This window comes from Choloepus didactylus, chromosome 18 (genome assembly GCF_015220235.1).
Source record: "Choloepus didactylus isolate mChoDid1 chromosome 18, mChoDid1.pri, whole genome shotgun sequence".
Classification (NCBI taxonomy): Eukaryota; Metazoa; Chordata; class Mammalia; order Pilosa; family Megalonychidae; genus Choloepus; species Choloepus didactylus.
Window position 1 is genome coordinate 13,237,059 of NC_051324.1, and position 12,324 is coordinate 13,249,382.

The following is a 12,324-nucleotide window of genomic DNA, read 5'->3' on the forward strand; positions in this document are numbered from 1 at the left end:
CTTTTCTGTCCCTTTTAGTCCAGAATGGCACTGGCTCTGTTTATACAGATCTCACAACAAACTTATCAGTTTGGCATGCAGCACACAAGGGTCCCAGCTATCAGGCAATAGGACTTTCCACAAATCCTTTCTGGATAATTCCATTTCCAATCCTGGCTTTTCCTGAAATAGCTGACAGTTTCCATGTTTGGTAAAATCCTCACATGGGACACTATTCTCTGGGGACTCATTTTCTGAAAACTCAGAATTTTCCAAACTATCAGTTTCTGGTTCCTTTTTACCCAAGGGTTCAGTTCTCAGTGTATCCCTTTCCTCTCGCATTTTACTATAAGCTGCAAGGAGACGCCAGGCCATGCTTTCCACATTTAATTTAGATTTCTCTTTAGCTAAGTATCCCAGCTCATCACTTTCAAATTCTCCCTTCCATTTAACACCTGGACTCAATTTTGCCAGATTCTCTATCACTTTAAAACAAGGGCCTCCTTTCTTCTAGTTTGCAGTGACACATTCATCATTTCTGTCTAAGGCCTCATCGGAAGTATCCTCAGAATGTATATTTCTATCAACAGTGTCTTCAAAGCAATCTGGGCCTTTCCTATCAGCATCTCACAATTCTTCCAGAATCTTCCCCTTATCCATTTATAAAGCCATTCCACCAGATTTTGGTATTTGCAAATCGCAGCACCCCACTCTCGGTACCAAAATCTGACAGTCCCTCCTTTGTATATTGGAAGCAGATAAGTTGGTCTCAGGTTCACAGGTCTATAGCCAGAGGGGAATTTGGTCTTAAGATAGACCATGCCTGTAACTGATTTTGATAATACATATACTTAATCTTGTTACAGAAATGATTTAAGTTTTTGCGATATTGTGATGGAATGAATGTCTTTTGCATTCAGAAGAAGTCTTTTTGGAGTCCAAAGGATGGAGTGTGCTGGTTTGAAGCTGTTATGCACCCCACAAAAGGCCATGTTCTTTGAAGCCATTCTTGTCGGTGAAGACCTACCATGGGTGGGACCTTTTGATTAGGTTGTTTCCATGAAGATGTGACCCACCCAATTCAAGGTGGGTCTTAATGCTTTATGGAGTCTTTTATGGGAGGATAAAAGAAAGATGAAATAGAGTTTGCCCTGGAGAAGCTAAGAGAGGACACACAGACACTCAGAAGAAAACACTCAGAGACATTCTGGAGAGATCTTTGAGAGAACATAAACTGGCAGAGAAGGATCAGCAGATGCCACCATGTGCCTTCCCATGTGACAGAGGAGCCCCGGATGCCAGCAGCCTTTCCTCAGAGAAAGTATCTTCCTCTTGATGCCTTAATTTGGACAATTTCATGGACTTAGAACTGTAAATTTATAACCTATAAAACCCCACTGAAAAAGCCAACCCATTTCTGGTATATTGCATTTCGGCAGCTTTAGGAACCTGGCAGAGAAAAACTCCATCCCTGACCCTGGACATAGGCTGAGTCCTCAGTGGTCAAACTCACCTCTTACCCTGACCACTCCTGACCACTGACTGAGCCCTGACTCTGGCCTCATCTTGACCCTTGACTCTTATTGATGGCTGAGACTCTGGTTACATACTTACCCTTGACCCCTGACCCCTAGGATGCTCCCATGAGGGATACCCAGGCTCCTGTTTGCAAATCTGCTCTCTTCATGTAACAGCAGACCGTGCACTCTGCATTCATGCATTAGTTTGGCTGTGTTCCCCCAGTGTCCATCAATGCCCCAATTACCAGCAAATTGCTAACACTCGAAGCAACTCTTTCTGCATATTAATTCAGCCAAGTGCACATTCATTAGGTAACCTTGGCCCCCTGCTTGCCTGCCAGTGTGATTTGCTCTGCAGAACCAGGTAATTTCCTTGCTGGACTTTGGTGGGAAGTTTGAAAAACTGTGTCAGCTTCTCTGGCTCTTAATTAGGGCTGGGCTTTCTCTGGTAAATCACTGATCATTATCAATGAGCTTGTAATTTTACATCCCAGAATTAGAGATGGATGATTAAAGAGAAAACCAAGGGGCTGCTGAGCAGATTCAGCTTTCACGGGTCTGGACATTCTTTTTAATCTCCATAATTTATTCCATTGTGACCTTTTCTTACAGCATCACTGAAACTTCGAGAATTGCAACATCCCCTTCTCTTTGGGAAGGGAAGAGCTGACTCTCCTTTACCATGAGCAATGTGGCAGCAGTGGCCAGCCCTCCTGGCTGATGGGGCATGAGCTGGTGGCTTGTCTGGGCCCTAAGGCTTTGCTCAAAGCAGAGGCTCCATGTGAGACAAGGGGCCGGTGGATGGACGATGCACACACTGATGGATAGATGGGTAGATGAGGTTCATTTCGGCAGTGATCAGCTTGGCTTGTAGCTACAGGATTCCCTCTTTGCCATACTCCAATGCCTCGCCCTTGCACCTGTGGGTCACAACCAGCCCATTCCAGGGCCCTGCCCACCTTCTGTATCTTTCCCTGATGCCCCCATTCAGCTGCCTGGTAGCAGACCTGGCTGGTTCCTGGCCACTTCCATTCTCAAATTCAGCCTGACCTCCTGCAGGCACCTCCAGAGGTGCCACTCAGGGAGTCAAAGCTGGCGGGTGTGCACGGATGAGGGTCAGTTTGGGGGAGGCAGGGAATACCACCATAAGAATCCAAACAAGTCATCCAGGGCCCACCCTCCATTTTCTGTTACACTCTCCAGAGGGGCAGGCTCCTGGCCTCTAACAACTTCCTTGGCTTTTTCCTTTATGAAAAAATAATCAAAGTCCAAACTTGGCTGGCAGTTTCTGAAAGTCAATAGGAAAGAAGCAAAGGAAAGTAGCCAGCTGAGATGGAGACAGATAAAGTTCAATGCCTCTGACTGAGGCAGATCTAATTAAAACAAATCTTTAAAGTACAGAATCCAAAAGCTGGCCCCAGAGGGAATGGAAATCTTTGAGACAGGCACTCCTTGTGGGGTGAGCCACTAATGATGGAGGGACATGCACCCCCCATTTCTATACCTCCATGCTCTTCCCAGGGCACCTGGCTGCTGACCCAAAGTGCCCAGGACTCAGGCACTGTGATCATCTCTCCCTGGGGACTTGGAACCAGTGCTTTGGGGGGAGATGGTGAACAGACTGCCAAGACTTCCCTGAAGCTGGCAGTGCAGGGCCCTTGCCTTCCCAGGCTTCCAAGGGCTTTTCTGGGTACAAATGCATATTCCTATTGAATGAAGTTCATTTTTCAGCAGTGCCTGTTACCTGCCCTGCTCCCTCTTAGTCTCCCTTACAGCTCTCAGCTCTGGCATCCACCTGCTGGTGCTCAGTGCTGCCTCTGGTGCACCCCAATATGTCCTTCCTGTTTGCAGCCCTAAAGATATTCCCACAGCACACGAGTGAGATGGCTTCACTCCTGTGACGAGCTAAGACCCCCTCCCAGAGCCCCTCATTTTTGACAAGGCAAAGTCACTGAAAGCCCTTTGCAATCTGGACCTGTCCCATCCCCTGCCACTGTCCAACCCGGATGCTAAACCTCGGCCGTGGTTTCCTGATGCTCTCTGGACTCACTACAGCTTTCACCTCTCTGTGCCTTGGCACATGTGGTTCCTCCTGCAGATCACACTCTTCCTCCGTTCTTCACCTGACAAACCTCTCCACTCATCTCTCTGGACCTGGCCCCACTGTCTCCTCTGGGAAACTGCTTCCCCAGCCATAGCTGATCCAGGTACAGCCATTCTGGAGACTGTGGAGCTGGGTGCTCTTGCAGTTGAAATGTACTGTGGTTACCTGCTTGCCCTCCCTCTGGCCTCAATGGGCATTCCCTGGGTATGGGGATCCTGCCTGAGTCACAGCCACGTCCCCAGTACCAAGGCTTATGAGACGCTTTTATGGAGAATGAGTGATTGGGGAGAGGGTTGGTTCAAGAGTGGGGCACCAGGTTGGCCCTTGGGGTCTCCAGACACTGAAGTTTGGGAGGCTCTGGCCAGGCCGATGGGGTCTGGAGGGCCCTAGGATGGCCCTGGCTGGCTCCTGGGTGGCAGGAGCATTTGTTTTCCTTCCTCTCAGGCTGCAGTGGCCGCGGTGGCCAGCTGCTGCCTGCCCAGCAGTGTCAGGCTTCATTAGGATTGCTTTTGTTGCTACTGCTGAGGTTTTCACTGTTGCTAGGTCATTTTTTGTTTCTTATTTTTCTCAGAATTTTTTTTCTCCTGGCAAATAATCAGCACCCAATTAATTCTGAATTCCTCATTGTTTGCTCCAGCTGTCGAGTGCCTTGCATGAGCAAAGAATGATTGTTCAATGTTTTTCCTGTAATGAATTGTGAGAGTCTCTGGGTCACTTCTGGCTTTAAAAAGACAAGAGGAGCAGGGGAGAAGGAGAGGGAGAGGGGCAGGTGCACATGCAAGAGAGACAGACAGAGACAAAGCAAGGAAAAGAGAGAGGGACAGAGACAGGAAGAGAGAGAGACAGAAAGACACAGAAACAAACGCAAAAAGATAAAAAGAATTGGAAACATAGAGACAGAGAGGTTGTAGTCACAGGTGGACATGCAAAGAAAAATAACAGGTGCAGAGACATAGTGACAGAGAGAGAGAGAGAGAGAGAGAGAGAGAGAGAGAGAGAGAGAGAGAGAGAGAGAGAGAGAGAGAGAGAGAGAGAGAGAGAGAGAGAGAGCCCCTAACACACACAGACCAAGAGAGAAAATGTGCCAAGATACACAAACAGAAACAGACAGGGAAAGACACACTCAAAGAGATGGTGACACCGAGATAAAGGGAGACAGGGAGAAAGGAACAGAGACACACACAGGGAAAGATGCTTACGAGAGTGTCTGTGCCCCCCGTGGCAGGTGTAGTGGAACGAGGACACGAGCTGACACTAAGGAAGCCCGAGGCAGGGACAGGAGCGTCTCAGGACCACCTCCCTCACCCTCACAGCCTCCCTGGGTGCAGGTGCTATCAGCATCTCCTTTCTCTAGCTGAGGAAACTGAGGCTTGGAGCTGTTACTGTACCCACAGTCACACAGATGGCAAAAGGTAGAATAAAGTTGTGAACATTCATTGAACTTGAGCCTCCAAAGCTCAAGTTCATAAGCCTCATACTCTGAAGGCTCCCAGAAGATGGTGCTTGGGTTCCAGTTCTCCTACCTGAAAGCCATGCAAATCCCTTCATCTCTTGGAGCCATCCCTCTTAGGGCCAAATGTGGCTGGAGGGATTCCAGGGTCCTGCACACACTCACCCTGGCTGAGTCCCGGCCTGGGCTCTCGGTTCGTCAGTAGGAACACTTTGCTTCTGAGACCCTCCATCTTCTTACTACCCTATCAGGCAGCCCCTTTGGATCATTAGGAAACCTTCAGCACCCTCTACCCAACTCCCATCTTCAAGACTTTCATTATTGTGTCAAGTTGCCTATTGCCTTGAACAGAGAAAGAGGCAAGAGGTTTGCTCCTGGGAAGGAGGAGTGTATCTGTCTTGGGAAGAAGAGGGTGGTACAGAGCCAGGAGACACAGGGAGGACAGGACAGCTCCAAAGTGGAGCCCAGGTCTGGTGGGAGTCCCTTGTGTTCCCAGGGGGCCTGTGTCAGGGTGGGGCACAGTGGATGCCAGAGGGGAAGGAGGTGACTCACTTCCTGCTTCCATATATTGCGCTGAGGTGGGTGTGGCTTTGCTCCCATCATCCAGCAAACTGATGTTTGGTGTATCACTCTCCAACACAAATATTTTACTTACTTATTTGTCTGTCTCTTCTGCTAGAATGTAAACTCCATGAAGGCAGAGAGTTTTGTCTGTTTTTTTTTTTTTTTAAACCACTGAATCTTCAGGGTCTGGTATATAGTAAATGCTTAATAAACATTTACTGAATGAATGAAGGGAAGTCTTCATCTATAATGAGTCTCAGACCCTCAATATTACCAGAGTTTGCTGACCCTTGGCTGAGGCTGGCTGGGGATTCTGTAGAAGCCAGAGGACTGTCATGATCTGTCTCAAGGAAGACACTACAGATGCTGCAGCTAGCTTTTGAGCAGTAACATTCAATTTGTGATTCTGAAAGGTGGCTCTGGTGGCTGCAAGGATGGGAGACTTGTGGGGGTGATGCTGGAGGCTGGAGCTGGAGAAGAAGGAGAGGATGGTGTTAGCTGACACCCAGGGGCATAAGCACCTGCAAAAGTGCTGTCAAAACAGGAAAATGCTGTGAAGTTTAGCAAAACTGTCAAGTTCACCAACTTTTTTTTTTTTTTTCAGTTAAAGATCTTGCTTGCTTGACTGGTTTTTCCAAACTCCCAAAGCTCCCTGAAGTCAGTCAATATGGCATTATTGTCATTTGGGGAACAGTAAACCTTTGAAAAATGCCTTTTGCATTCTGGATTTATGGAAACCGTTTGAACTGTGGTGAGTCGTGAAGATCACTTCGAAATATAGTGTTTTGATTTTCTCAATAATTTCCTGAGGATCATGAGAAATGGGAATTCAAGGGCTGGGATGGATTTTTCCCCGCGGCTGCAAACTTACCGCGAGGCATGATTTATTTGGGCCCTTCAACAGGGACTTATGGCTCAGGCAAAGGTGTCCACTCAGCAGCCCTCGGGCAGCTCATTCCTGAGGTTTATGGGTCTGGCCAGATCCCAATGCCAAAGCATGTGGGAGAGACCTTAGCTCCTGGGCACTGCCATCCTTAGGAAGCTGGACTGGTATCACAGAGTGGCACACGCAGTGGTTCAGCTTGCGGTTGGGTGGGTCCACGGGTCTTCCCCACCTGGGCTTGTGCTTCTGTCCCCCAACCCTTGCCACTGCATGAAGCCTAATCAGACCAGGTGACCTTTAAGTGTCCTCCAAATCTCAAAAGATTTTGGGATTTGGGGATCAACTGTCAGCTCACTAATTTAGTTGGGACCTTACTAGTCAGTGTTCCAGGTGACGGCTCTGGGAACCTGGACTTTGGTTGGGTTGATCAAAGTCAGCATCTGGGATGGCATGGGGTAGGGTGGAATGGGAGGGAGTTAAAAGAAAACCAACTTGCTTCCCCCTTCTCCCCCTTCTCCAACGAAGGCTGGGCATGGTGGAATCTATGACTTACCAGCAGATGCTGAGGAGGGAAAAAAATAGTGGGTGTCTGAGGCCTTGTCTGGGGTCTTGGGCATTTGCCATCCCTAGTGTGGTGGTTTAGAGCTATGTGCCCTGGAAAAATGTGTTCTTAACGTTAATCTATTCCTCTGAATGTGAACTCATTGTAAGTAGGACCTTTTGATGAGGTTACTTTATTTAAGGTGTGGCCCACAATCAGGATGGGTCTTAATCCTATTACTGGTGTTCTCCATAAGCAGGATGAAATTCAGACAGACAGGAGAGAAAGACACTGGGAAGCATGAAACTGAAGGTCAATGGAACCTGGAAGAGGAGGGACAAGTCCAGGAGAGGCTGCCATGTGCATTTACATGTGACAGAAGAGCTCAGGACCAAGGATCACCAGCAGCCAGCTCGGAATGCCAGTCTTTGGGAAGAAGTATGCATCACCTTGATGATGCTGTGATTTGGATTTTTCTCTTAGCCTCAAAACTGTGAGCTAATAAATTCCCATTGGTTAAGCCAACCCATTGCATGGTATTTGCTTGAGAAGCCAAGGAAACTAAAACACCTAAGCTGCCTTGGTATCTCATTTGAGGCAGGCAGGAAGGAAAACCTCTCACCAGCACCTACGTATGCCCTGCTCTCCAGTTGTGGTCCACAAACATGCTCCAGGTTCACACCCTGAGTTCTTGCACATGCTGCCCCTTCTGCCTCAAATGCACTCCCTTCCTTAGGCCCTTTGGCAAAACCTACTCATATTTTATATCCAGCTCAGGAGCCTCCACTGTGCTGCTAGCAGAGCTAATGGCCCTGTCTGAATTCTGCACAGCCCACATCACACTCTACTGTAATTCTGCACATGTCTTTTCTCCCAAGAAGACTTGAGGATGTGGACAAGGTCTCATTCATCCTTGCAGCTCCAGGGTCTGGTGCAGGGCCAGGCACACAGTAAGTGGCTGTTGAATTATACTGAAGCATCTGGAGTTGGAGTCCCGCAGACTAGAGAGTGAATCTTTCCCCTGCCGTTTGTCAGCTCTGTGACTTATTATATGCCAGATAAAGCTCTAAATTCTAAATTCTCACAACCACCCCATGAACTAAGTACTATTATCACCTTCCCCATTAAACAGACAAAGAAATGGAGGCTCACAGTTAAGTCCCTTGCCTAAGATCACACAGCCAGAAAATGGCACAGCAAAGATTTGAACCCAGTAATGCAGCGCCACGGTCCCTGTGCTTACTCATAATCCTGCCTCTCCCAGGGCGTTGCTAATTTAATGAGCACCTAATATGTGCTAAGCACTTTATTTCAACTAATTCTTACAGAAACCCAATGAAGTATTATTACTCTCACAGGGGGAGAGGAACTCGAGGCTCAGAGAGGTTATATAACTGAAGGTAACACAGCTAGCAAACGGCAGAGCTGGGATTCCAGCTGACTAGCCTGAAAGCCCAGCATTTTTCTATTGCTCTCTCCTCCCCAACCCCTTAATTTTATTGCAGGGAAACAGAAGCCCAGAATCCAGAAATGTCTTACCTGAAGGCATGTGGTAGCTGAGTGGTGGAGCTGGGATGTCAATGCAGCTGTTGCTCTGGAATAACAAACTCCTTCCACATCGTATTGACTTTGAACTTCTCATGATTCTGTGGACTGGGCTTGCTGGTTTTTGGGGTGGGGGTCTCTCTCGTGGCTGCACTTACTGGAAGGTCGTGGGGCTCCAAGGTCTGAGCTGGCCTTACAAGTCTGCCAGTTGTTTCTGGCTGGTGGCAGGGGCTCCTCGGTTCATCCTCCAACAGACAAGACCGGCTTCCTTCCACGGTAGGAAGGGGGCGAACTTCCAGGATCGCACCGTGTGGGCAGCGCTTCCACTGAATTCTGCTGGTGCAGGTGGGGCAGGCCCCGACCCCAGTGGGAGGAGCCGCCGTCACGTGGCGCATGCGCATGGAGGGAGGGTCCCGCTAGCTTGACAGCGATCTTTCTAGGGCTCCTATCAGCCTGGTCCTTTCTCTCCTCGGCCATGCGCCTGAGGCTTTTCCATTCCTCTTCAGCCCATGTCTAGTATCGGTTTATTGGGCCTAGATGACCCGGTTTATCTTGGCATCTCTATGAGGTTGTTTATTCTGCAGAAGCCAGTGAGTGCTCGGCTTGGGGAAACCTCAGGCCACTTAGCTTCTCTCTCTTTCCCCTGACCCTTGGTCGAGGGCCACATTTGGCTGCAGGTGTCCCTGTGGATTTGGAGTCCCCCCTCTCCTGATGGCCTTGCTTGTTCTTATACCACTTTCTGGGCCGAGCCAGCTTAGCCCCACAGGCTGTTGACCCACTTTCTGGTCCTTGCTGCCCAGCCCTACAAAAAGTAACAGCAAGCCAGGTCCCCTTGTAAATTTCCAAGGTCCCTGAGATGACAGAATATTCCCAACTGAATGGGAAAAACTGCTCCTGGAAGCTCGAGGATGGGGTGGAGTGTGTAGGATAATCAAGAAAAGTCTGCAAACCTTGGTTTCCTTTTGTTTTTAAGGTTGTGAGGTGACTGGCCTCAGAAGAATGGCCAGCAGCAGAACCTACTCCTTGGATTGGGTTCAACTCAACAAACCCTTGCTAAGCACTTACCTCAGGCCACTCACCGTGAGGTGCAAAGGTGTACACCAAAATGAGAGAGACCGTATTTCAGGAAGAGTCTGCACCCAGGTGAGGGGTGAGCTGGTGTTTTGGAGGTGGGGATGACGGGAGATGTGCAACCAGTGAACCAAGACACCAAACAAAATGGGGGCAAGATGCCTGTCTGGGCAGAGAAGAAGGGGTGGGAAGTGGGGGGGGTGGTTCCTGGACAGAGTTTGCAGTGGGCGTGTACAAAGCAGGTAAGAAAAGCAAATCCAGAGTGAAGCTGAGTTCATACTCCTCTCAACAGATACCCAACCAATGGTGAATCCTGAAGTGCAACGGGCAATTAAAAACATGCTTAAGTCAAAATTTTTTTTTCCTCTGACAAGAGAAAGAAAAAGCAGGAACCACAGATTACCCCCCTCCCCACCCCCAGTCCCCCCACTGCTTTGCTTTGGCACTAAAATACGAACAGTGTATAGACACTTTATAGGGAAAAACAGCCATGTAAGTATGTGTATCAAGTGAATCAAGCAATAAAAGTCAACCAGCAACATCAGCCCTGAACTTCCAACCACCACGTTCTCCCCTGGAGGAATTCTTGCCTATGGGGTGTCCCCCTCTGAGAACTCCACACTGAGATTTCCTTTATTCCAGGCCCCCCCTCCACATTGTTCTACTGTGTTCTCACCCCAGAGAGATACGTGGGGGTATGGATCCATTTGCCTTTTTCAATGGGATTTATAACCTGTATGTTTCTTTTGCTGTTTTGTCATCCAGAAGTTTCACTTTAATGATTAAAAAGGAAAACACATTGGGAATCAAAGGAGTTCTTAAAGCACAATGTCCAAACTCCAGAAGAATAGCAGTGGGCCCCAGAAGGGGGATGCTTCTGCAGGGAGGAATTTCTGAGTCATGCTGTGATGTCTTTCTGTCTGGCCATCCCACAATGCTGCTAGCACAGACTCCCTGAAAGGTTGGCAGGCAGGTTAAAACATCACTTTATGTTCTAGTCTGCTAATGCTGCCTGTTATGCAAAATACCAGAAATGGATTGGCTTTTATAAAGGGGATTTGTTTGGTTACAAAGTTACAGTCTTAAGGCCATAAAGTATCCAAGGTAAGTCATCAACAATCGGGTACCTTCCCTGGAGGATGGCCAATGGCATCCAGGAAAACCTCTGTTAGCTGGGAAGGCACGTGGCTGGTGTCTGCTCCAGTTCTGGTTTCAAAATGGCTTTCTCCCAGGACATTCCTCTCTAGGCTGCAGCTTCTCCTCAAAATGTCACTCTCAGTTGCTCTTGGGGCATTTGTCCTTTCTTAGTTTCTCCTGAGCAAGAGTCTGCTTTCAATGGCTGTCTTCAAACTGTCTCTCATCTGCCGCTCCTCTCTCAGCCCCTGTGCATTCTTCAAGTGTCCCTCTTGGCAGTAGTAAGCTGGATCTGAGCTTATATAGTGCTCCAGTAAACTAATCAAGGCCCACGCTGAATGGGTGGGGCCACACCTCCATGGAAATCATCCTATCAGGGTTATCACCCGTTGTTGGGTGGGGCACATCTCCATGGAAGCAACTCAGTCCAAATGTTCCAACCCAATCAACACCAATACGTCCGCCCCCACAAGACTGAATCAAAGAACATGGCTTTTTCTGGGGAACATAATATATACAAACCAGTACATTTTATTTCCAAAAGCATAAAGCAATTATGCATAAATTGAGAGGTGGGTGGATTAGAAAAATGTAGAAGCCTGGATGAGTGTGAATTACCTGTTTGGGGTTGAGGGTATATGGAGGGAGGTGTGGGGTGAAGAGGGAAAGGGAACTAGCATCTGCTAAACACCTACTCGGTGCTGAAATCCTGGTAGGTACTTTTAAAGTTACCTTTCACAGCTTATTCATTTAATTCCCCAAACAATCTTGCAAGTTAGGAATTATGATTCCTGTAAAACAGGTGAGGAAATCAAGACCAAAGTCGAACCTGCGAATTAGTTTGAAATCCATCCGGATAATTCCATCATATTCATGCTGCTTCTGCACTGGACTTGAACCACTGAAGGGTTCTGACATGGTCAGAAATGAGTTTTGGCAATAAGTTTCTGGCAGTGGGGTGGCTGTTGTGGGGGGGAAGAGGAGCATCTGGAGGCAGAGATACTGGTTCTGAGATTGTTGTATAGGCTCATTAGAAATTGTGCCTGAGCTGGGAGGAAGGAAGGCTGAGAGCGGAGGGAATTTGTTAACCATATCCATGCATTATGTAACTTAGTCTTAATAGCCATACTTGGAGGTAGGAATTATTATTGCCATTTGAGGGGTAGGGACACTGAAGTAATTTGCTTAAACTCAACTCAGGTTCACGTGATTCAGAAGCTTCTGCAGTTTTCTCTAAAGCATGCTCTGATAGCTCTCCTGTGGGTGGAGCAGATTGGATCCAGATGTGAGGAGAAAGAGAAGGGGAAGATGCTTTTGAGGTTTAAGACTTGGTGGTGGAGTCCTTTCTCTGGGAGTGAGAAACTTGGAGGAGAGCAGGTGTGGGATCAGCCGGGGGGATGCTTAGTCAAAGGCTTAAGATCAGGTTCTGGAGCCTCTCAGGGATGTCTGTTTGAGGATCTTCAGGACAGACATGCTATCTGAAACCATGGGAGTGAAGTGAAGGGAGGGAAGAGAGAAGAAATGAGGGAAAGG